This window comes from Delphinus delphis, chromosome 7 (genome assembly GCF_949987515.2).
Source record: "Delphinus delphis chromosome 7, mDelDel1.2, whole genome shotgun sequence".
Classification (NCBI taxonomy): Eukaryota; Metazoa; Chordata; class Mammalia; order Artiodactyla; family Delphinidae; genus Delphinus; species Delphinus delphis.
This window is the reverse complement of record NC_082689.1, coordinates 5868950-5895183: the sequence shown is the minus strand read 5'-3', so window position 1 is coordinate 5895183 and position 26234 is coordinate 5868950. Positions and strand designations below refer to the sequence as shown.

The following is a 26234-nucleotide window of genomic DNA, read 5'->3' as shown; positions in this document are numbered from 1 at the left end:
AGAAATTCTTTATATAAAGGCACATGATTTTTAAAACAAAATCTTGTATTCTGTATTATGCAAATTGTAATCTTTTCATCCCAGTCATGTCTTTTAATAATAAAGCTTAAGGTTTATGTGTAAAATACAAGAACCACAGTTTTCATATGAAGGCAAAAACTACCTGAATTACCTTCAAACTAATTCAAACAAGGAAAGACATTTTTAAGATGAAAACAGTGTAAAATATTCCATTTTTCTGAAATCCATCTTTAATATTCATCATGGCCAATTTTATGTGCCAATTTGGCTGTGCCACGGTGCCCGGTTTTTGGTCAAACACAAGTCTAGACGTTGCTGCAAAGGTATTTTTTTTAGCTGTGATTAACATTTAAATCAGTGGACTTTGAGTAAAGCAGATGACCCTCCATAATGTGGGTGGGCCTTGTCCAATCAGTTGAAGATCTTAAGGGAAAAGACTGAGGTCCCCTGAAGAGAAAGGTATTCTACCTCCAAATGTCCTTCAGACTTCAGCTGCACCATCTTCCCTTTCCCTGGGTCTCCAGCTTCAGGCCTGCCCTGTAGAATTTGGACTTGTCAGCCCCTGTAATCTCATGAGCCAATTCCTTAATATAAAGTAAATCTCTCTCGCTCGCTCTCTCTTTCTCCCTTTATACACACACACATACACACATCCAACTATTGATTCTGTTTCCCTGTAAAATCCTGACTAATATAATATCCTTTGTAAAATTTTAAATGAGAGGTTTTTTTTTCTTTTCATTTGCATAAACAATTAAAACTTAATTTGGGGGTATTCCTACTCAGTGTGTAGAAATGGAAGAGAACCACATCAGTATGGCAGGGCCATGACTCTGTTTGGATTACCTACCCTCTAGGTTGTCTAATCCACATTCATCAAGAGCCCACCCCCTGCAGGCACAGCACAGGCTTTTAGGTTGCCTGCTAGTAAATTCCATTGAAGGCATCAAAATGACCACTAGACATGAATCAGCATCATGTTTTACTAGGATTGCTGAGGGCTTTGGAGTAAAATAATAGTAGCCCTGCAAACATCTACGTGCACCACAAAATGAGGGGAGCCCCTCAGCTTTTCCTGCCGCCACTTCTGGCTCAGTCAGCAGAGGGTACTGTCCACTTGTCTGCCCCTCTGGGAAACACTCCTCCCAATCACGTGGTTCTAAGGGAAGCTGCCGTCTTTCTCCTGATCCCAAATCCCCGGCCACAGCGATGGTCCAGGGACACAAGAGTCACATCTGGCGGGTCACAGAGCTCCAAACACAGGCGACTAGTCCAGGACTAGGGACTTACATAACATGGTTCAAGCAGCCTTTCCCCGGGATTTTCTAACAGGAAATAACAGATGGTACATTCGTTTTTTAAACTTTCTAGTGACGACAAAAAATTCAATATTAAAGCAAATGTCAGACACGGGAGCCCCCTCTTCCTGACTCAAGCCAGTCACTGGAACTCAGCAGTCTCACAGGGAAGCCAGGTGACCAAAGGAGGAGACAAGCGTTTCTGTGAAATCCTAAGACAAGTTTCCTGGAAGTTCCTTGGGAGCCCTCAAGGAAGGGTTATGTTTCCATCTGTTGCCTCTGGGCCTCTAAAAGCAGTTTAGTCTGAGTCAGTACAGCCCAGTTCTCCTATATCACCTGTCAGGTACTCTTGTTTTCTCTTAAGTTCACACGAAACCAACTCAAAATTTTGGCTGAATCTCTTCCCTCCCTGAATGAACTGAAGTGAATTGAGGGACACAGAGCCTCTATGCTGGCATGAAGTCACACGGGGCCGTAGTAGCCGCTACATTTAGCTGCTGACACATTTCCACTCCTCACCCCTGGACACAGAGGGGGGTTAGGCCCTAGGACCACAGCAGCAATTATGAGGTCAGTAACTGGGGTGCAATACATGCACCCCAATGTTCACAGCAGCACTGTTCACAATAGCCAAGACGTGGAAGCAACCTAAATGTCCATCGACAAATGAAAGGATAAAGATGTGATATATATACATACACACACACACACACACACACACACACATATACACAATGGAATATTAGTCATAAAAAAGAATGAAATAATGCCATTTGCAACAACATGGATGGACCTAGAGATTATCATACTAAGTGAAGTAAGTGAGACAGAGAAGGACAAATATTATATGATATCACTTACATGCGGAATCTAAAAAAAAGTGATGCAATTGAACTTATTTATGAAACAAATAGACTCACAGGCGTAGAAAACAAACGTACGGTTACCAGAGGGGATAGTGGCATAGAGAGAGAGTTTGGGATTAACATATACACACTATTATATATAAAATAAACAACCAGGACCTACTGTATAGCACAGGGAACTATATCAATGTCTTATAATAACCTATAATGGAAAAGAATCTGAAAAAGAACAGATATATAACTGAATCACTTTGCTGTGCACCTGAAGCTTGCACAACATTGTAAATTAGCTATTCTTCAATTTTAAAAAATGGTTATGGAAATAAAACACATGACCCCAGTAGAGTCTATTTCCCAGGATTAATGTACAGATGCCAGGAGCAGCGATTACTGTCTCCTGGGGTTGCAAGGCTGGAAGGCTCTGAAGGTGGGTCTCACCATGATCCTCCCCCAAGAACAAGGTGCTTCTGCATCTGGAGCAGATGAAGCCAGGTGGGGAAATGCAGCGGTCAGAGAAAACAGCCTGTGAGCAGCCCTGCTCACTGAGGTCCTCCTTCCCCTTTGCTGCACCGGCTCTTCAGCCCCACCAGTTCTCACAGAGCCCCACTTCTATTCCTGAGACCGTAAACCTACTTGTACCTCAGGTCTAATAGAACCCCTGACTCGTCCCCTGGAGCTGCACTCCTATCGAGGAGACTTGCCCAGTAGAACTGGCCCTGCAGGTGGACATCTGCCTGAGATGCTCTCCACTTTTGCTACACTCCACGTCCTCCATCACCTGCCCCATGGAACACAGGTATGACACATACTTTAGGGACAATACAGTAATGTAAAATTAATTTTAAATAATGATGCTCATCTCTCTTAGAATGCACCTAATTAATTACGGGGCCATGCCTTTACTTTTTCAAGCCAAGAGAAGACTGAACTAGGCTTCCTTTCTTTCTCCCACTTGAAAGTCTCCCAAGATCCCCATGCTTATAGCCTCCCACCATCCAGGGCAGGAATTTCTCAAAGACCTTTCACTGCTGTAAGGATTTTAGGCCTCAGAGAGGGCTTTAGGTATTACTGTTTGAAAGCAGATGCTCTTTCTTTCTTTCTTTCTTTCTTTTTTTTTACTTAGTGTCTGTGTCACTTTTTTTCTGAATTTTTGAATTTTATTTTATTTTTTTATACAGCAGGTTCTTATTAGTCATCAATTTTATACACATCAGTGTACACATGTCAATCCCAATGGCCCAGTTCGTCACACCACCACCCTCGTTCCCCTGCCGCTTTCCCCGCTTGGTGTCCATACCTTTGTTCTCTACATCTGTGTCTCAATTTCTCCCCTGCAAACTGGTTCATCTGTACCATTTTTCTAGGTTCCATATATATGCGTTAATATACAATATTTGTTTTTCTCTTTCTGACTTACTTAACTCTGTATGACAGTCTCTAGATCCATCCACGTCTCAACAAATGACCCAATTTTGTTCCTTTTTATGGCTGAGTAATATTCCGTTGTATATATGTACCACATCATCTTTATCTATTGGTCTGTTGGCATTTAGGTTGTTTCCATGACCTGGCTACTGTAAATAGTGCTGCAACGAACATTGGAGTGCATGTGTCTTTTTGAATTATGGTCTTCTCTGGGTATATGCCCAGTAGTGGGATTGCTGGGTCATATGGTAATTCTATTTTTAATTTTTTAAGAAACCTCCATACTGTTCTCCATAGTGGCTGTATCAATTTACATTCCCACCAACAGTGTAAGAGGGTTCCCTTTTCTCCACACCCTCTCCAGCATTTGTTGTTTATAGATTTTCTGATGATGCCCATTCTAACTGGTGTGAGGTGATACCTCATTGTAGTTTTGATTTGCATTTCTCTAATAATTAGTGATGCTGAGCAGCTTTTCATGTGCTTCTTGGCCATCTGTATATCTTCTTTGGAGAAATGTCTGTTTAGGACTTCTGCCCATTTTTGGATTGGGTTGTTTGTTTTTTTTAATATTGAACTGCATGAGCTGTTTATATATTTTGGAGATTAATCCTTTGTCCATTGATTCATTTGCAAATATTTTCTCCCATTCTGAGGGTTGTCTTTTCATCTTGTTTACGGTTTCCTTTGCTGTGCAAAAGCTTTTATGCTTCATTAGGTCCCATTTGTTTATTTTTGTTTTTATTTCCATTACTTTAGGAAGTGGATCAAAAAAGATCTTGCCGTGATTTATGTCAAAGAGTGTTCTTCCTAAGTTTTCCTCTAAGAGTTTTATAGTGTATCGTCTTACATTTAGGTCTCTAATCCATTTTGAGTTTATTTTTGTGTATGGTGTTAGGGAGTGTTCTAATTTCATTCTTTTATATGTAGCTGTCCAGTTTTCCCGCACCACTTAATTAAGAGGCTGTCTCTTCTCCATTGTATATCCTTGCCTCCTTTGTCATAGATTAGTTGACATTGGTGCATGGGTTTACCTCTGGGCTTTCTATCTTGTTCTATTGATCTATGTTTCTCCTTTTGTGCCCATACCATACTGTCTTGATTACTGTAGCTTTGTAGTATAGTCTGAAGTCAAGGAGTCTGATTCCTCCAGCTCCGTTTTTTTCCCTCAAGACTGCTTTTGCTATTTGGGGTCTTTTGTGTCTCCATACAAATTTTAAGATGACGTGTTCTAGTTCCGTAAAAAATGCCATTGGCAATTTGATAGGGATTGCATTGAATCTGTAGACTGCTTTGGGTAGTATAGTCATTCTCACAATATTGATTCTTCCAACCCAAGAACATGGCATATCTCTCCATCTGTTGGTATCACCTTTAATTTCTTTCATCAGTGTCATAGTTTTCTGCATACAGGTCTTTTGTCTCCTTGGGTAGGTTTATTCCTAAGTATTTTATTCATTTTGTTGCAATGGTAAATGGGAGTGTTTCCTTAATTTCTCTTTCAGATTTTTCATCATTAGTGTATAGGAATGCAAGAGATTTCTGTGCATTAATTTTGTATCCTGCAACTTTCCCAAATTCATTGATTAGCTCTAGTAGTTTTCTGGTGGCATCTTTAGGATTCTCTATGTATAGTATCATGTCATCTGCAAACAGTTACAGTTTTACCTCTTTTTTTCTGATTTGGATTCCTTTTATTTCTTTTTCTTCTCTGATTGCCATGGCTAGGATTTCCAAAGCTATGTTGAATAATAGTGGCAAGAGTGGACATCCTTGTCTTGTTCCTGATCTTAGAGGAAATGCTTTCAGTTTTTCACCATTGAGAATGTTTGCTGTGGGTTTGTTGTATATGGCCTTTATTACGTTGAGGTAGGTTCCCTCTATGCTCACTATCTGGAGAGTTTTTATCATAAATCGGTGTTGAATTTTGTCAAAAGCTTTTTCTGCATCTATTGAGATGATCAAATGGTTTTTATTCTTCAATAGTTAATATGGTGTATCACATTGATTGATTTGCATATATTGAAGAATCCTTGAATCCCTGGGATAAATCCCACTTGATCATGCTGTATGATCCTTTTACTGTGTTGCTGGATTCTGTTTGCTAGTATTTTGTTGAGGATTTTTGCATCTATATTTATCAGTGATATTGTTCTGTAATTTTCTTTTTTGTAGTACCTTTGTCTGATTTTGGTGTCAGGGTGATGGTGGCCTCATAGAATGAGTTTGAGAGTGTTCCTGCCTCTGCAATTTTTTGGAAGAGTTTGAGAAGGATGGGTGTTAGTTGTTTTCTAAATGTTTGATAGAATTCACCTGTGAAGCCATCTGCTCCTGGACTTTTGTTTGTTGGAAGATTTTTAATCACAGCTTCAAGTTCATAACTTGTGATTGGTCTGTTCATGTTTTCTTTTTCTTCCTGGTTCAGTCTTGGAAGGTTATACCTTTCTAAGAATTTGTCCATTTCTTCCAGGTTGTGTATTTTATTGGCATAGAGTTGTTTGTAGTAGTCTCTTAGGATGCTTTGTATTTCTTCAGTGTTTGTTGTAACTTCTCCTTTTTCATTTCTAAGTTTATTGATTTGAGTCCTCTCCCTCTTTTACTTGATGAGTCTGGCTAATGGTTTATCAATTTTGCTTATCTTCTCCAAGAACCAGATTTTAGTTTTATTGATCTTTGTTATTGTTTTCTTTGTTTCTATTTCATTTATTTCTGCTCTGATCATGATGATTTCTTTCCTTCCACTAACTTTGGGTTTTGTTTGTTCTTCTTTCTCTAGTTACTTCAGGTGTAAGGTTAGATTGTTTATTTGAGATTTTTCCTGTTTCTTGAGGTAGGCTTGTATAGCTATAAATTTCCCTCTTAGAACTGCTTTTGCTGCATCCCATATGTTTTGGATCATTGTGTTTTCATTGTCATTTGTCTGTAGGTATTTTTTTTATTTCCTCTTTGATTTCTTCAGTGATCTCTTGGTTATTTAGTAATGTATTGTTTAGCCTCCATGTGTTTGTGTTTTTTACGTTTTTTTCCCTGTAATTGATTTCTAATCTCATAGCGTTGTGGTCAGAAAAGATGCTTGATATGATTTCAATTTTCTTACATTTACTGAGGCTTGATTTGTGACCCAAGATGTGATCTATCCTGGAGACTGTTCCATGCGCACTTGAGAAGAAAGTGTAATCTGCTGTTTTTGGATGGAATGTCCTATAAATATCAATTAAATCTATCTGGTGTATTGTGTCATTTAAAGCTTCTGTTTCCTTATTCATTTTCATTTTTGATGATCTGTCCATTGGTGTAAGTGAGGTGTTAAAGTCCCCCACTATTATTGTGTTACTGTCAGTTTCCTCTTTTATAGCTGTTAGCAGTTGCCTTATGTATTGAGGTGCTCCTATGTTGGGTGCATATATATTTATAATTGTTATATTTTCTTCTTGGGTTGATCCCCTGATCATTATGTAGTGTCCTTCCTTGGCTCTTGTAACATTGTTTATTTTAAAGTCTATTTTATCTGATATGAGTATAGCTACTCCAGCTTTCTTTTGATTTCCATTTGCATGGAATATCTTTTTCCATCCCCTCACTTTCAGTCTGAATGTGTCCCTATGTCTGAAGTGGGTCTCTTGTAGACAGCATATATATGGGTCTTGTTTTTGTATCCATTCAGCGAGCCTGTGTCTTTTGGTTGTAGCATTTAAACCATTCAGTTTAAGGTAATTATCGATATGTATGTTCCTAGGACCATTTTCTTAATTGTTTTGGGTTTTTTTTGTAGGTCCTTTTCTTCTCTTGTGTTTCCCACTTAGAAAAGTTCCTTTAGCATTTGTTGTGGAGCTGGTTTGGTGGTGCTGAATTCTCTTAGCTTTTGCTTATCTGTAAGGCTTTTGATTTCTCCATCAAATCTGAATGAGATCCTTGCCAAGTAGAGTAATCTTGGTTGTAGGTTCTTCCCTTTCATCACTTTAAGTATATCATGCCACTCCTTTCTGGCTTGTAGAGTTTCTGCTGAGAAATCAGCTGTTAAGCTTATGGGAGTTCCCTTGTATGTTATTTGTCATTTTTCCCTTGCTGCTTTTCATAATTTTTCTTTATTTTTGATTTTTGCCAATTTGATTACTATGTGTCTTGGCATGTTTCTCCTTGGGTTTATCCTGTATAGGACTCTCTGTGCTTCCTGGACTTGGGTGGCTATTTCCTTTACCATCTTAGGGAAGTTTTCTACTATAATCTCTTCAAATATTTTCTCTGGTCCTTTCTCTCTCTCTTCTCCTTCTGGGACCCCTATAATGTGAATGTTGTTGTGTTTAATGTTGTACCAGAGATCTCTTAGTCTGTCTTCATTTCTTTTCATTCTTTTTTCTTTATTCTGTTCCACAGCAGTGAATTCCACCATTCTGTCTTCCAGGTCACTTATCTGTTCTTCTGCCTCAGTTATTCTGCTATTGATTCCTTCCAGTGTAGTTTTCATTTCAGTTATTGTATTTTTCATCTCTGTTTGTTCTTTAATTCTTCTAGGTCTTTGTTAAACATTTCTTGCATCTTCTCGATCTTTGCCTCCATTCTTTTTCTGAGGTCCTGGATCATCTTCACTATCATTATTATGGATTCTTTTTCTGGAAGGTTGCCTCGCTCCACTTCATTTACTTGTTTGTCTGGGGTTTTATCTTGTTTCTTCATCTGGTACATAGCCCTCTGCCTTTTCATCTTGTCTATCTTTCTGTGAATGTGGTTTTTGTTCCACAGGCTGCAGGATTGTAGTTCTTCTTGCTTCTCACAGATGTTCTTTCTGTTGTCTTGCTTTTCCTCTCCCTTCCCCCCATCGACCTCTGCACCTCAGCAGGAAAATGCACAGGCCTGGAGAGGGAGACCCCACCCCTGCACCGCCCTGCGCAGGTGCTGGCTGGAGAGCTGGGCGCCAACAGGAGAGTGAGGGGTGCTCAGACACTCTTCATGCAGCTGCCAGTGGTACCCGTGACCCTTCCCACAGCCTCTCTGAGGGCCTGACCAGCTGCAGCTGCTGGGAGCACAGTAGACCTTTGTGAAAACCAGCAAATGAGTGAATCAAAGGAGCAGGGATTAGAGCCAGTGTGCCAGTTGGACGTGCATGTGGAGCTCATTGGAGAACTGCCGAGTCCCCTTTCTCCACTGAACTGTGTGTGTCTGTAACCCAGAACACACCCTTGCAAAACGGGAACAGCAAAGTGGCAACTGCACAGAGCCCCCTGCTGTAACCCAGCTCCTACACCATGCTGTCACCACACTCTGCCCCATGTTTGTGTTCACTCATCTCCTATCAAACCCAAGGTGGGTCTCCTATCCACCCCATGGACACACAGCCATTCTGAAATAAGGAAGCCCACATCCTCAAAGCTAAGCCAGTTCACCCAGCTGGTGCATGATGGAGCTGGGATCAGTGTCAGACCCGCCCACCCCACTGCCTGAGTTCTGCGCCTCCCAAATGGGTCCCCTGTTGGCCATCATTCTCTTGGTCTCGGGACCCCCACTTGGAGATGGGTGTCATTATTCCTGTGAGGTGTGGATGGCTCTACAATGGAGGTGGTTCTCACAGGGGAGCAGGGGAGATTTTGGTCCCCAGGGGATATCTGGCAATGTCTGGAGACATCTCCACAACCTGGGGGTGGTGCTGGAGTTTGCTACTGGTATCTAGTGGGTAACAGTCAGGGATGCCAGTAAACAACCTACAGTGCACAGGACAGCCCCTAAAATAAAGACGTCTTCAGCCCCAAATGGCCATCGTGCTGAGGTTGAGAAAACTGCCCTATAAGATCCCTCCATAACTAAGCCCCTACTGGTTTCCCAAATTAGCCGAAAACATGGTTAAGGGAGAGCACAGACTGCTCTCACTAATTATTCATTCATTTGACCAGTATTTACTGAGCACCAGCTATGGGCCAAGCACTCCTCTAACTGCTGGAGACTTAACAGTGAACCAGACAGATCTGCTCACCTGGAGCAGATATTCTAAGCAGGGCTGAGGAGAAAGACAGATGCAAAATGAATCAACAAACAGAAAAATGGCAGATGCTGATAAGAGCTATTTGGAGAATTGCAACAAGGTGGTGTAGTAGGGAGGGATGAGGTGTCTGATTTTGATCTGGTGGTCAAAGTGGTCCCCTGCAGGAGTGACATTTAAGCTGAACCACAAGGAGATGCCAGCCACCCATGTATCAGAAAGAGAGTTTTCTAGGCAGAGGCGAGAGTGATTGCAAAGATTCAAGACAGGAAGGGGTTTGTTGTGTCTGAGGAACAGACAAAAGCCAACGTAGGAAAGGAAGACAGGAGGGAGGCAGGTGGGACAAATGTCACCTGGGTGTGAGGGGATCCACTGGAGGGTCTGATAGGAGACTGATGGGCTCTGGTCTGTTTCCAGAGATGGCCCACTGATGTAGATGGGCTAGAAGAGAGCAGGGAAGTCCGTTAGATGGTTACCAGGTAATCCAGGGGGAGTGATGGGGGCATGGACGGTGTGGTGAGAGTGGGATAAAGGGAAGTGCAGAGATGGGGGACGGGGGGAGGATTTCAAGAACGAGGAGTTCTTTAGGGAGGGGTGAGGGCAGGACAGGAATCCAGGGTAAGTCCTGTATGCAGCCTGAGCAAAGGAGACCTGGACAAGAAGCAAGTTGGGGTGCAGTTCAAACTGAGCCAGTTCAGCTTCTGATGCGCACGTGATCCCCCTGTGGACCTGTAGTCAGGCAGCTGGATCTCATCAGTGGACTGGAGTTCCCAGAGGATGGAGCTGGAGAGAAGGGCTTAGGAGCTTCTCAGGAGTTACTGAAATGAATCCTCCCCCCACCCCCATTTGGTTTTTGTCACTGAATGGGGTACTGATGGGGTGAGACCATGCCGGGAGCAGGCGAGGTCATCTCCCAGAACGCCATGCCTGCCACTGAGTTCTTTCTAAATGTAACAGGCGACTTCTTTTCCTTCTATACCCTTGAATATGTGCAAACTGTCTTCTACAAAAGGCCAGCTCTGGGCTCTGAGGTCCCGTAATGAACAGGAGAGCAGGAATATTGAGGAGGGATGGGAGGCAGGGTCATGGGGAGGAAGGACACGAGCAGCTCTCATCCGATGCTGGGACCTCTGCACACTCACTGACACTTACAGGGACTTATCCCCAGAGGAGAGTGGACAGTCCCCTGGCACAATTGACTGAGCACAGTGACTTGCACCTCCTGGAAATTTGCACATGTGCCTGGAATTATGGAACGTGCCTGGCCTGTCTTGAGGAAGCAACTTCCCTGACCTAATTTATAATAATGCCTGACAATGACCGTGGCTGGATCCCAGAGGCAGCACCATGGCCTCCACCCTTTTGATGGTACCCAGGTACCCCCCACCAGATCTCCTGCCCTCTCACATGTGACTTCCTGGACAAGAGAGGAAAGAGTTGCTCTCTCGCCCTCAGGGACTTATTTCTTAGAATTAATGACCTTTTAAAAGAGAAAGAGCTCAGCTTTGTCACTATAATACAATGGTTCCTGAATTCTTCAGGGAATTAGCTAGGTCTTATTCCTGCTTCAAAGACAAGCAGCTGAGAGAGGCAGAAATGGGAATGGGGAAGAAAGAATCTGAACATTTTCTGACTGCCCACTGCATACCAGGTGTTGTACTTGGTGAAGATGTGTTTCCTCGCTGAAGTCTCACAGTAACTCTTCCAGGTCGGTGTTGTCTGGGTTAGACTAGAGATTCAGAGAGGTTGAGTAACTTGCTCAAGTAATGTAAAAATAATAGGAAGGAAAATGCTCTCAACCTTGGGGTCTTCAAAGACGCCTGTGACCCCCCTGCTGCCACCCTGATGGTTCCAGCAAGCTGTCACATTAACCTCATGACAAGGCCCTGTTTTGGGAACTGTGACTGAAGAACTACTTGTCTCCAGGAAAATTTCTGCTGACCAATCTCAGCCACTCTTGGGCACAATTCAGTCGTCGTGAGATAGTCATGGATGCTCAGCTCAGTTGCTGCCATCTCTCTGCCAGACTGACGGTGGTGGGAGGTTTGTGTTGGGGCCACCACATTCTTATCACGTCACATCAGCCACTAGCTCTGCTCGGACCCACCTGCCGCATCCCTCATCTTGATTTGAAGATCAATATCTAGATTGCAAGGCCTAGAAAGGTTTACGTTACCTACTTAGCTGTCTGTTTGCCTTTGGGTTAGCGAGGTTTCATTTTCAGCCAAGTAGAACATGATCAACAATACAGATTGTTTAAAATGGCCAACTTTCTGCACTTCAAAGCATTTGGGGGGGAAATAAAATCACTGTCCCTGATGAGGTAGAGAAAATTGTCAAGAATGTTTGACTCAAATGAAGACCATGGATCAACACTCTTCCGGGTTAAGTCAAAAAGTATGTAAAAGCCACTCTTTGAACCAATGCAGCTTTCTCTGACGCATTTGCAAAGCTTTCTCAGTGAATCTCATTGTGAGATAAAATTTTTTATTTTATTTAACAAACACATCTGTGCCAGATATGTTCTAAGTCATATACATATATTAATTCAAGAGTCCACATAATAAAACTGAAAAGTAGGTACTTTTGTGGGAAACACAGGCAAAGAACTACCCAAATTCACCAGCAGGTGGGTGGTGTTGCCAGCATCCAAGCTCAGGCTGCACTCTGCTATATCTAAAATGAAAAGAAAAACAGCTCCAAAAATGTCCCTGTTTCTTAAACAAATTGCAGAGAACCATACTTCAATATTCTTAATTACTTCCCCCAACCCTATTCCAACATTCCTTACACACATAACTCTGCCCTCAGGACTAACAATCACCAAATTCACTCTTTTGGCTCGGGAAAATATTCTGTAACCTATTAATAAACGTGTCTCCTTTTTAGATTAAATTATTACTCATAGTACACAGATCAAAATGGCCCTATTTGATCTTTGGCAAAAGATCAAATAGGGCCCACTAATCTGTTAAGATGTTGGAGTGAAAAGATTATCTCTGACAGATGAAAACAATTAGATATAAGCATAGGCTGTAATAAATTACTCCATGAGAAAGTAGACACCTTTTTTATTCCAAGACCTCTGACTAGTATCAAGAGTAGATTAAATGCATTCCTTTAGGGGAAATATATGCTATCAGAAAGTTCTGCAGAGTCTGATGAATTGATATTCATTGGAATGAAAGTGGAGAAGATCCTCTATGTTAAGAGTGTTTCTCCTAAGTTATTAGTATCCATTTATCATACCATCTAGCATATCTGAAGCCCTGGATTATACATTTTACCACCCTTTGCTACTTTTATTTACTCCCTTTTCGTGTGCATTCTCCTGTGCCTGCTTACCCAGCCTGGATCCCCCTGTTCAGCAAATAAATGACCATTGTATTAAAAACTCCTACTCTCTGTATCCCTGTCCTTCTGCTATATACTCCCAGCAAATGCCACACTCAGTTCTAGCTCTGCAGCCTGACAACTTAGTTCTTTTGTCTCAATTCCTAACCATCCTAAGCTGCAGATTCAGGACACAGCTAGTTCATGTTCTCCAGCCCCTGTGGACCTGAGTGCTCTTCTCAGTTCATTTACTTGTTCTTGGTTATCTACTGTCATGGGCAGAATTATGGCCCCAAAGTTGCCCCTGTTCTAATCCCCAAAACCTGGAATATGCTACATTGCATGGCAAAAACTAAAAAAAAAAAAAAAAAACTTTGCAGATGTGATTAAGTTAAGGAACTAGAGATGGGGGAGATTATCCTGGATTATTTGATGAGCCAGTGTAATCACAAGTATCCTCATAAGAGGAAGACAGGAGGGTCAGAGTCAGAGAAGGAGAAGTGATGATGGAAGCAGGTCAGAGAAAGAGAGAGAGAGAGAGATTAGAAGATGTGATACCACTAGTTTTGAAGCTGGAGGATGTGGCACTGAGCCAAGGAATGTGGGCCTCCTTTAGAATCTGGAAAAGTCTAGAAAACATCCTTCCCTAGAGTCCACAAGGAACACAGCCCTGCTGACATCTTGATTTTAGCCCAGTACACCCTATTTGAACTTCTCATCTCCAGGAACTTAAAAGAATAAATTGGTGTTATTAAAGCCACTAAGTTTATTGAAATTTGTTAGAGCAGCAGTAGGAAATAGCACAATTATTCTTCCCATACCTCTAGAAAATACCCAAAACATCACCCCTCTCTTCACCAGTCAGTTCTAGATCCTCATTTCTCAACAGACCACCCCACCTACGATTTCACAAGGAAAAATAGTAAGTCAGATATTCCTTCATCAGTTAGTCACAGATCCCTTCCCCCATCCCCACACAGACACACAAACACATTCTTTCTTTACCCTGCCTTTTGTAAAGAACCATAAATTGGTTTCATTGATCTTTCTGTATAGTTTGTCTATTTTCAATTTTATCAATTCTGCTTTTATCTTTACTAGTGCTTTCCTTCTGCTTGCTTTGGGATTAGTTTACCTGTTTTTCTAATTTCTTACATTTCTTAAAGTGGAAATATAGGTTATTGGCTTAAGACCTTTCTTCTTGCTTAATATAAGCACTTAATGCTATTAATTTCCCTCTAAGCACTGCTTTAGCTGCATCCCACAAATCTTGATATGCTGTGTTTTCATTTCCATTAAGTTCAAAATATTTTCCAATACCCTTTGTGACTTCCTTTTTGACTCATGGTTATTTAAATGCTTCTGGTTTAATTTGAAAATATTTGAGGTTTTCCCAGATACTTTCTATTAATATCTAGTTTAATTCCATTATGACCAGAGAAACCCTCCCTTTTCATACCTATATTTTTCTCTCTGTCAATATATGTGTTCATGCTCCACCCATTCTTAAAAAGAGACCGATCCTTTGATCTTACTTTGTCATACCTATTATTCTCTAACTCCCTTTTACACTTGCTATCTCCCCACCTTCCCTCCCATTCACATCTGAACCATCTAAGTGCCTTTTGATATCTTCCTGCTTTCCTAAGCCTGGGGCTGTAGACTCTCATTGGTTTCATAAGCTTCTCTAGCCTTCTAAGAATCGTTCTTTTTGTTTAAAATAGCCAGCGTTCATTTCATTTGCTTCTAATCAGGAATCCTTATTAGTGTCGCTTAAAAGTACCAGAAATGTATCCCTTGGCCACAGCATGTCATAAATCCTCTCCCAGTTTCAGCATCTCTTCACTATGGCAACATCTTGTGAAATATAGCAGCAGATATAGAGGCACAGTGAACAGCAGCCAAGTGAGGAGAGCATTTCAAGAAGGAGGAGGTAATGAACTAGGGCATATTCTTTTGAGAGGTCACGTAAGGTGAAGGCTAAAAATGACCGTTTGGTTTGGCAATGTGGAGGTCAACAGTGGGGTGGCCACATAATTCATCACACAAACTGAGGCCTTTTTGAGAGTGAAAGGAGTCACAATTAATTAATTGGCTATAAGCCAACACCGTAACAGGCAAACTGAGACATATGGTCTTCTTTTTCCAAGCATAGTGCCTTGAAAGGGTGGTTTTGGTGGAGCAGTAGGTTGAAAACACAACTGGTGTGTGTGGAGAAGAGAATGGGAAGTGAGGAAGGAGACAGCTCTTTTGAAGAGGAAGAGAATAAAGAGCAGTTAAGAACTGGGGTGGGTAAGAGGAGGAGGAAGGTGGGGTGTGATTTTTATTTTCTTTCTCTTTGTTTTAAGATGAGACATATTATACCGTGTTTTCATTTTGATAAGAATTATCCAATAGACAGGGAGAAATGGGATAATAACAGGAAGGAATTTCTTGAGAAGTGAAAGGGAAGAGATGCAGTGGATGAGAGGGGCTGGCTGCAGACAGGAATGGAGACACTCCATCCACTTGAACAAAAGAGGTGTCTGCTGTGGGTTGAATTGTGTCCCCGCAAAAGATATGTTGTAGTCCTAACCTCCAGTGTCTGTGAACGTGACCTTATTTGAAAATAGGACCTTTGAAGATGTAATTATTAAAACGAGGTCATACTCCATTGGAATTAGGATTAGGTGGGCCGTAATCCAATCTGGTTAATGTCCATGTGATGACAGAGGCAGAGATTTGAGTGATGAATCTACAAGCCAGAACATCAAGGACTTCTGGCAACGCCAGAAGGGAAGAGAAAGGCACGGAATAGAGTCTCTCCTAGAGCCTTCAGGGAGAGTATGGTCCTTCTGACACTTTGATTTCTGAACTGTGAAAGGATACATTCCTGTTGTTTAAAAGTACCCAGTTTGCAGTACTTTGTTACAACTGCCCCAGGAAAGTAACAAAGCATCCCAGCAGGGTTCTGATCCAGGGGGGCTGGGAAACAATATGAGAAGATGAGGTTGCTTCCTTGTGATGAAGTAAGATGGAAATGCTACACCTCCTATGTGTCAGCTAGGGGAAAGGTGAAGGTGAAATACCCTAGGACAGAGAAGAGAGACGATTAGCACCCTGGTTAAGAGATAATGAAAGACAATGACAAAGGATAACAAGAGTGCCTCGTGTGGGCAAAGAAGAAGGTTATAGGCAAACTGTCCTCCCTCCCCAGGTAAGCAAGCAGCCCAGAAAAACACTCATAAGTGATTGTGCCTACAATCACCCTCAGTACTGACCACCTGCTTCCCCATGAAACTCTTCCCTCCTTGATTCCTTAAAGCTTCACTCTCCTTTTTCTCTCCTCCCTTCTGACCATCACATCTTTGTCTCTGTCTCAGGGCTCTTCTTCCCCCAACCTAGCCCCAACCAGCATTGCCCTTACACTCTGCTTTGGGCCCTGTTTTGCTCACTGCTTACTGGTCAACAGCAAGGGCACTGATGGTCCCACAGAGAGAAGCTCTCTGAGGGGGCCCAAGTTGAATGCACAAGGCTGTGGTCTCTCCTTCCCTCCCCAAAAGGGCACCTCCACATTCTACCTCTGCTTCCATGAGGTTCAATCAAGTGAAGACTCAGAACACTTCCTCCCAGGCACCTTTTCTGAGTCAACTTCTTGAGGAGGTTCTGCAGCAAAACAAGTGGAAAATTCGAGAAAATAAGACAGATCCTAGAGCACGATGTAGTGAAAGAAAGTTCGAGGTGACAAATAAAGAGAAACAGGTGAAGCTTGGAGGCGGAGTCTAAGGCTTCTGGGAGCCAATGGCAGCATTTTGGACCAGTGACAGCGCCAAAGGGGAGCCAGGGATGCTGCATGGGCCGGGGGGTCCTGGGAGGAGGGTGGGAGTTGAGGTGTGAATCTCAGTAAGGATGAAAACTTCCTAGTGAAGGCAAGTCTGAGAGACCAAGCACTGGGAGGCCAGGTAAAGATGTCTGGCGGGGAGGATCCATGACCAGAAGGCTGCACCCTTGGCTGGAATTTTAATCCCTCAAGCACTTGTTTTGGGGGCAGATGAGACCCACTCAAAGGTGGAACCCAGCTGTGGCTCTCCTGAAACAAGCAGGCTCTGGACCAGCCATTGGGGGGCTGCTCACCCACACTCAGCTCTGTGCACAAGCCCTGGGGAGCTTTTACGACACTTGTAGACACCAGTGAGGTGTCACCCATGGGGGTGTTGGCAAACTTCCCGAGGTCCCATTGTTCTCTGGTAACCCAGCCAAGCCTCTATCCGCAGGAGGACAGAACTGGGCTCCCCGCAGGCTCACCTCCTTCCGGGAGCCTGAATCACTCCATTAATGACAAAATGGTTCAGGGCTCAGAACCACCTGGTTTGAATTTCTCTAGCTCTGTAATCTTTAGCTCCCAGTCCGCCGCACCACCCACCTCCCATCTCTGCTGCTGCTCTGACATTAACATCTGTTCTCACTCACCTGTTGGCTTTCTTAGATCCCCCTCCTTCTCTGCGGGATTCGCTTTGCCATCCTGTTAAAGCTGCACCCCAGTGATCTCTGAGCAGTTGACCGGCCCTGTGACACAGCCAGCACTCACCAGGAGAAAGTTCCCAGAACCCTTGCGCCAGCTACAGATTGGTACTTGCCACCTGCCGTACAAGCATTACATCACAGGCTGCTGCAACCACCGACTTTCAACACCCCCTGAAAGGAGCTCAGGGTGGAGACCAGCAATGAGGCACTCTGAACTGGCAGAACAGGTCTTCAGATAGATATTTTCAGGAGGAGATTTTATGAGCCCAGTTCTTGCATCTCCTTGTATCTAGAAAAGCACTAAAATCCTTCATGGTGACGTCTGCTCCTCGTGACTAGCAGAAACCTTCACGAGACTAGTAGCAACCTTCTGCAAAAATGTGCGCTCGAGGGCTTCCCTGGTGGCACAGTGGTTGAGAGTCCGCCTGCCGATGCAGGGGACGCGGGTTCGTGCCCCGGGCCAGGAGGATCCCACATGCCGCGGAGCGGCTGGGCCCGTGAGCCATGGCCGCTGAGCCTGCGCGTCCAGAGCCTGTGCTCCGCAACGGGAGAGGCCACAGCAGTGGGAGGCCCGCGTACCGCAAAAAAAAAACAAACAACTATATATATATATGTATATATATGTGTGTGCTCGATTATGTGTACTCCCCCTCCAGCAAAATCACATGTATGCTGACCTCCCTCCCACCTCAAACAGTCCTCAGTTTGCCCCAAATAAAACTTAACTCACAACTCTCATGTTGTGCATTTTTTCTTCAGTCGACACTTGCTTCGTTCACAGCAGATTCCCTGGGCCACTTCATCTTAGCTCCTGCTTTGTTTTGTAAAATATGCAAGAGGATGTTTTGTAAACAATTATAAAATAGACTGGATTTCCTTCTTTATTTTCCGCTCCTTCCCTCTCTCCCCCTTGCTCCCTCTTCTTGCCTCCCAGCTCCCATCTCCAATGCCTTTCTCAGTGAGCACCCTCACACTTGCACACGATCCCTCACACCTGCACACACCCCTTACACCTGTACACACACCTTCATACCTGCACATACACCCTCACACCTGCATACACACACCCCACACATGCACACACCCCATCAACCTGTACACACACCCTCACACCTGCACACACACCCCACACACGCACACACCCCATCAACTTGTACACACACCCTCACACCTGCACATACCCCCTCACACCTGCACACACACCATCACACCTGCACACACACCCACACCTGCAGACACACTCATTCGTGAGCCTGGGGCTCCGTGCCGGGCAGACAAAGACGATTCCAGGCACTCACCATCCCATGAGGCAGAGGGAACCTCCCCAGGGCCTCACTGGACTGTTTCGTGACCAGATACTCTTCAAGCTCAGCGCCCCCAGGACCAGGAATGTGGCTTTAAACTCATGAAACACCTCCCATCACTTTGAGGGTGATGCTGCGTTTTGGAGTATTTCATCCCCCCAAAATCCAGCAAATGGTCACTTCCAGGGCTTCCCTGAAGCAGTAACCCCTGTAAAGCACAGGCCCGCAGCCTCCCTCACTGTGCTTGGGTACCACATCTGCCTCCCCGGGGCACCCCACAGGGGAGGAAGGCCAGCGGAGCAGGGCTGGCCCTGCAGAGCCCTGCATCCCTGTGTGTGTCACACGCCCACACTCACACCCAGAGCAGCAGTGAGAGCCCCATAACTGAGCTGCAGCAGCTAATGAGGCACTTTATAAGCAACGGGATCCATTGGAAAGCTGACTTGACCGTGGAAGAGAGATGTAACAAAATAATTAGGTTTGACAAAAATGCCCGTGAGCAAGAGAGAATGTGACAGGGCTGACAGCTTGAATCAGTTACTCAAAAACGCAGAAGCTGGGGCTTGGGAGCCTCAGGACTCTCCCCCTGTCTGGCTCCGCTGGCTCTGAGACCACCTTGGGAACAGGACACGTATTACAAGATTTAAAACACCTCTAAGATGTGAGCCTGGTGGAACTGGGTCATCTCTGCCACAGAAGTCCCAGGACAGACTGACCACTGTCCCACACCTGGTCCTGGGGCCGGGGCACAGCCCCTGCCTTGGGGAAGGGTCTAGCATGCAGATCTCAAAGCAGCCAGGGACAATGTGGTCCACAGTGTGGATGCAACCTGATTGGGGAGCCCATCAGATCTGGGTGTGTCACCAAAGACGGGGTTCAGGGGTACAAAAGAGCGTGGTTAAGAGCTGACACAAAAGGACAGGAACCAGGGAGACCAGGGCAAGTGGGAAGGGGGTGTGTGTACAGGTGCGAGGGAGTGTGGGCAGGTGGGAGGGTGTGGGTACAGGTGGGAGGGGTGTGCGGTTATAAGGGTGGATCACGGAGAAGGGGGTTGTAGGTGGGAGCTGGGAGGCAAGAAGAGGGAGGATGGGGGAGGCAAGGAAGGAAAGGGAAAAAAGAAGGAAATCCAGGCTATTTCATAAATGTTTACAAAACATCCTCTTGCACATTTTACAAGAATAAATCCTCTTCGTAACATTTCAGTGTGTTCAGGATGCACTGCCTGGTGAGCCTTCGGGCTCCCAAGCCCACCACGTTATTCCCTCATCCGGCCCGGGGCTGGGTTTCAATTAACTCCAGGTAAAGCTTAACATCACCTCCAGCGCTGGCCTTCAGGGGTGAAGATTAAATTAAGAAACAGGACAGGGTTTCCCTGGTGGTGCAGTGGTTGAGAGTCTGCCTGCCGATGCAGGGGACACGGGTTCGTGCCCCGGTCCGGGAAGATCCCACATGCCGCGGAGCGGCTGGGCCCGTGAGCCATGGCCGCTGAGCCTGTGCATCCGGAGCCTGTGCTCCGCAGCGGGAGAGACCACAACTGTGAGAGGCCCGCGTACCGCAAAAAAAAAAAAAAAAAAGAAAGAAAAGAAAAGAAACAGGACATAAAGTTGGACTCTAATAAGGAGGAAGGACCCACCTGAGATTTTAAAGCTAATTGCACATGCAGGCGACCTGCAGCGGGAGGAACAGAGCTTCCGTTTCCTGTGAAGCATCTCTCCTTCAGATCCTTCTGTGTATCCACGTGATCGTCCATAAGAAAGCTGAGGGTAAATTATAGAAAAGATCATCCTAGGGATGTCGTAATCCCACAGGAGCTGGGCCATGGAGGAACCTACTTTTTGTTTTTCTTTTTTAACTGCTTATTTATTTATTTATTTATTTTTGGCTGTGTTGGGTCTTCGTTTCTGCGCGAGGGCTTTCTCTAGTTGCGGCGAACGGGGGCCACTCTTCATCGCGGTACGCAGGCCTCTCACTGTTGTGGCCTCTCGCGCTGCGGAGCACAGGCTCCGGACGCGCAAGCTCAGTTGTTGTGGCTCACGAGCCCAGTTGCTTCGCGGCATGTGGGATCCTCCCAGACCGGGGCTCAAACCCATGTCCCCGGCATCGGCAGGCGGACTCTCAACCACTGTGCCGCCAGGGAAGCCCCGGAGGAACCTACTTTTGAAAGAAGGTCAGAAAAGCCGGGGAGAATTTCCTTCTCCTTCCCCGGCTGCGAGTCCGGACCCCACATGGGGCGGTGACTCGGGAGATGCCTGGCAACATCTCTCCTTCCTACGAAGGCTCACCCTCTTTTCCAAGACACCTGGAGAAAGAAGTTTGTTTGTGACTTTCAGATGTTCTCGGTTAATAAGAGTGAGAAGTGTCCCCCTTCTGATCGCCTGACTTGCCCGTTGGGACCAGCCAGTTGACAACATAACCTGAACTCCAGGACCTCACTGACAGGCAGCCAAAAATCAACCAAACCGACAGCAAAGTGAAGCTCGCAAAGGCCCCCCACTCCTCCCGAGAGCCTGACTCCGGATCCCAGCCCCTCCTCCAAACTTCCCTCCCCCACTTCTGGGAGCCCCAGGCTCTGTGCTCGGGGTGCTGCTTTCCATCCCAGGGGTCCTCCGCAGGCATCTGGCCACGGGGATGCCGCATGTGAACACTGACCCCAGTGACGACCCCAACCCCAGGGCAACAAGGCCACCCGAGGAGTCCCTCTGATAGGAATCACGTGTCCTCAAAGACGGGGAGGGTGTCCTGGGGGCCCCTCAGCAGCACTGCTTTGCCTCCACAACTCAGGCCCCTGGGGAGCAGTGCCTTCAACATCATCCCTTGTGGCTCAAATGTGGCCCGTGGGGCTGAGCTGGGGAAGAGAAGGGACCCCACATTCCCCTCCTGCCCTGTCCCCACCTGAGCCCTCACTCAGCCCCTCCCCTCTCCTTCCCCCTTAGAGAGCAACCCATGGAAAAACAGCTGCCTGGGATATACCAGGGCCTCTGGCGCTCCATGGCTAGACCCTGGTTAAGCTGTGTCCACATGGCTGGTCCACGAAGCAAAAAGAGCCTTTGTTAGAAGTGGGGCGGGGAGAGCAGGGGACCAAGTCAGAAGACCCCTGCGCATCTCCCACAACAGTAACCCCTGGGCAGCCCTGTGACCTTGGACTCAGAGAGGTGGGCCAGGTGCTGCTTGCCATACCTGCCCTGCAAGTGTTGGTGTACAGAGAAGATACTCCTTGGGCAAACCATGCAGAAATCCTAAGGTCCTACACACATGCTAGCCATTGCCCGGATTAATAATGACACTGATAATCATAGCAATAGTAATAGGTCAGAATACTCTGGGGAAAACCTCATTAGAGGAACTAACTCCCTCTGTTGTATGGAAAGGTGTCTAAAGACACCTCCAGGTGTTGGAAGAGGACAAACTCCCCCTCCCCTCTCCCCAGAACAGGAACTAAATACAATGCGGGTGGCCAGGGTGGGCCCCGTCTGAAATGCTGGTACAACTGAGCGGTGCTTAAATTGTCCGGGGAGGGGGACTTCTTTGGTAAAAATACAACTTAATGGAATCCATCATTGTATTACTTTGCTAGGGCTACTGAAACAAAATACAGTAGGCGGCTGTATTTCCTCACAGTTCTGGAGGCTTGAAATCCAAGATCAAGGCATGGGCAGGGTTTGTTCCTTCTGAGGCCTCCCTCTTTGGCTTGCAGACGGCTGTCTTCTTGCTGTGTCCTCACGTGGTCTGCTTTCTGTGCATGTCTGTGTCCTAATCTCCTCCTCTTACAAGGACACCGGTCATACGCCCCACCCATATGACCTCATTTAACCTTAATTACCTCTTTAAAGACCCCATTTCCAAATCCAGTCACACTCTGAGGTACTGGGGGTTAGGACTTCAATATATGAATTTGGGAGTGGACACTCCATAACATCATTATTATTTAATCTTTCCACAACCAAGTAAAAAGGTTATTAAAGATAAAGAAACTGAGACCAAGAAAATGTCTCTAACTGCCTGGGGCTTTTAGGACTCGCTGCCCACTGGGGGGAGTGCTCAGGGGACACTGCAGCTATGCCAAGGTCAAAGTCTCCCAGGGTGGTCCAGCCAAAGACTGGGGGGTAGGGGAGCTTGGCCATTTCCACCAACGAGGGCCTCCCCTAATGGGCAGGTCTGCTCCGGGCCTCCCAGACAGGCAGGGACTTTGTAGGGTCTGCACGGTGCGTGGGCTGAGAGCTTTCCCCCCAGTGCCCCTACCTCTCTTTTCGCGGTTGTTTGTCCCCAATAAGCCTTTTGAGCGCCTCCCTCTATCTCTGCTGCCACAGATGGTAACAGACCCCAGACTGTCCGACCACCCCTGGTCGTGGGAAGATACACCACACAGAACAACTTCCCCGTCATGCTCAGTCATCCTTAGAGGTGCTGGTTGGTGGGCAGGGGTGGGGTGTCAGGCATGCACTGCGTACCATACACCCCTTAAAAATATTGGAAATTGCTCAAAACTGATACTCTCACCTACACTGGGCTTGCATAGACGTTTTCTGGAGTGATGCAATGGAATCGGTCACAGTGACCGGGGCAGGAGACACCAGGGTGCAGTGGGCTGGGTGGGAGGAATTTTCTATTCCTGAGGCCTGGATTCTTTGTGAAGACTCAAGCTTAGGAACCCTCAGCACAGCCCCCTTTCAAGGCCCTGGGAGAGGGGATGGGGGTCCCAATGTGCTCCTAAGGACCTATGCTTTTGTGAGAGCTGCCAAAGTTTTTCTTCTTAAAGAGGGGCCCTGGAATTGTCTAAACTTCAGACCCCACAAAACTGAGCTCCACCCCCACTTTTCACAAACATCCTTCCCTACACGTTAACATGTTACCACGGGCACGTGTTACAGCTTAACCGTGTTTTCGTCGCTATGTTACAACCCAGAATGAACAGGAGTGGATGAAGAAAGGGAGGGAAATTAACATACGGTTCAACCACTAGAAAGAAAGACCTTGGCAGAGCAAAGAAGGGAAACACGGGAGACTGAAAATGGTTTTTACAAATCAAACACCGAAACGAAATGACTCCTCAGAACTCCTGGGAGAGGTGGTATTTGCTGTGGAGGAAAAACACGGGGGTTGCTTTCCTGGGTGATGCCATGTAAGGTTCCATGAGAAACAGCAATGAAACCAACAGTCAAAGCATGTTTCCTGACCTCCATTCACATCCTGCAGGGAACGTTGGCCCACAGGCAGGGAACAACAGAATGCTGAAACGGGGAAAAGCAGAGCTGCCAGGATGGCAAGTTGTGCTCAGGCCACCTGCCCAGTGATTCACACGCCCGCCCTGGGGCTGAGAGTGGCTCACAGACCTTGCTTCCCTACCGTCACCGGGATCCCAGACCCACCAGCCCTGCAGATGTCTGGGGCCATTGAGAGGAAGATAATTGCCCCCATTACGTTTCCTTTTACGAAGCCCTTCAGAAGTGGTTTTCCCTAGAAGAGTAGCAGAGCTTTCCAATAAATACGCTTTCTTGTAATTCTCATGCAAGTCAGGGTGGTGAGGCAGACCCCCTTGGTGTCCAGTTTTCTCAAACAGTGAAAACAATCATCAGACTGTTCTAGACCCAGCTGCACCCCAACCAACTAAACAAGTGACTTAGGGCTTCTGACTTAACCCCTCCTGTCTCAGTTTCCCCATCCTTAAAAAGGAATCATGACATTTTTTGAGAAGCTCAAAAGAAATCATGCTTCTGAGAGAGCCGTAAAATCCAGAGTGCTTTCCAAACATTAAGACTTTATCATTCACAGCTTTGTGGGATTTTTTTAACATCTTTATAGAAGTATAATTGCTTCACAATGGTGTGTTAGTTTCTGCTTTATAACAAAGTGAATCAGTTATACATATACATATGTTCCCATATCTCTTCCCTCTTGCATCTCCCTCCCTCCCACCCTCCCTATCCCACCCCTCTAGGCAGTCACAAACCACCTAGCTGATCTCCCTGTGCTGTGAGGCTGCTTGCCACTAGCTATCTATTTTACATTTGGTAGTGTATATATGTCTATACCACTCTCTCACTTTGTCACAGCTTACCCTTCCCCCTCCCCATATACCCTGAGAAAACCATAATTCAAAAAGAGTCATGTACCAAAATGTTCATTGCAGCTCTATTTACAATAGCCAGTACATGGAAGCAACCTAAGTGCCCATCATCGGATGAATGGATAAAGAAGATGTGGCACAGCTTTGTGTTTTGATGTGGAAATTTTGGTTGTAACTTAACCCAGAATTATACTGGAACCAAGAGCAAGTCTTCTAGATAAATTCCCTCTGAGGAGATCATCATTCTGCTGTAAAGGCTGTGTTTCGTCTGATATTCCCTCATTTCTATGCATGTACCCGTAGGTCTTCCACATCTTTCAAACCCTTTGATCAGGCTAATACTCACCTTGCCCATATTTCACATCTTTCCTCTTCATAATTCAGCCCTGACTACTAGATTCATTGCTCCATTCAGCAAATTGTACAGAACTTCTGGCATCCCCACTGCTAGACCAGAGACGCATGGGGAAAATATCCAGGCAGACGCTGGTTATGAAGCAGTGAAGTAACTGCTGACATGGGGCCAGGCACCCCGGGCCCTGGGAACACCAAGGAGGGCGTGATCAGGGCACAGCCTCAGATTTTATTAGTTTTAGTTTCTTCTTATTTCTCTTCCCCAAAACCTGGGAATTTGCACAGATCTTTGAGGTGACCAAATCTGGATGAGTTTGTTGAAAATGAATTAGAAAACAGAGACATAATTTGAAATAAATGAATCACTTAGAAGGAAAACCATATTCCAGGTCTAATGTACAATTAAAGAGTTGGTGATCCAAGGACACTTCCTCTATTCTAGAGTATTCTAGAGAGGAATATAAGAAGACATGACTCAGAGTGAAAGCAAAGCCTAATAGATAGCACAAGTAAACTAGACCTAGAAAGATGGTCAGCAAACGGGAATCTTTCACCAGTTGAGACCAAGGTCATTCTTGAGGATTTATGCACCGAAGTTTTCAGTTTGTAGGATTAAGAGAGCCTCATAAGTCAGTTGTGTGTTAGATCACTTGCAAAAGCTTTTTAAAGTCAGGCATTGTGTGTGATGTGAAGTTATTGTTCTGAGAACACATCATCGGAGAACAAGTCCTTATCTGACCAAAACAAATAGACTGGACCATCAGTGTTGACGTCGCTGCTTGATGGTTTTGGAAGTGACACAATTCTAAAAGCACGATCACCCACTGTTAACGAAAAATTAAATGAGAGACCATACTTAGTGCAACACATAAAAAGCCCAGCCAGGGAAAGACTCATGTGAGTTCCCCCCTAGCAGGACATTCCTCCCTCTTCTGCCCACTCTGGGAACTTGAATCTCGACCCTACTTGCCAGTGAGGGCCCCCTGATCAGGACCCTCCCCCTTATCCCAAGATCTGGGTTCAGATCCCAGCTCTGTTACTCCCCAGCCCTATGAGCTAATTATTTGACTTCTCCAAACCTTCATTTTCTCAACT

The 26234-nt window shown here is 45.4% G+C and overlaps 1 long non-coding RNA gene across 2 annotated transcripts; it reads right to left on the bottom strand.

Annotated features, from left to right (window-relative positions):
• Nucleotides 1-12105: 12105 nt before the first annotated feature.
• Nucleotides 12106-17459, bottom strand: LOC132427936 (uncharacterized). Of its 2 annotated transcripts, XR_009520035.1 has the most exons (4): nucleotides 17364-17459; nucleotides 16475-16559; nucleotides 13736-13813; nucleotides 12106-12257 (listed from the first exon to the last, which is right to left on the bottom strand). It is a non-coding gene; the product is annotated as an uncharacterized lncRNA (long non-coding RNA). The 2 variants fall into 2 exon arrangements; XR_009520036.1 differs by lacking the exon at nucleotides 13736-13813.
• Nucleotides 17460-26234: the final 8775 nt, after the last annotated feature.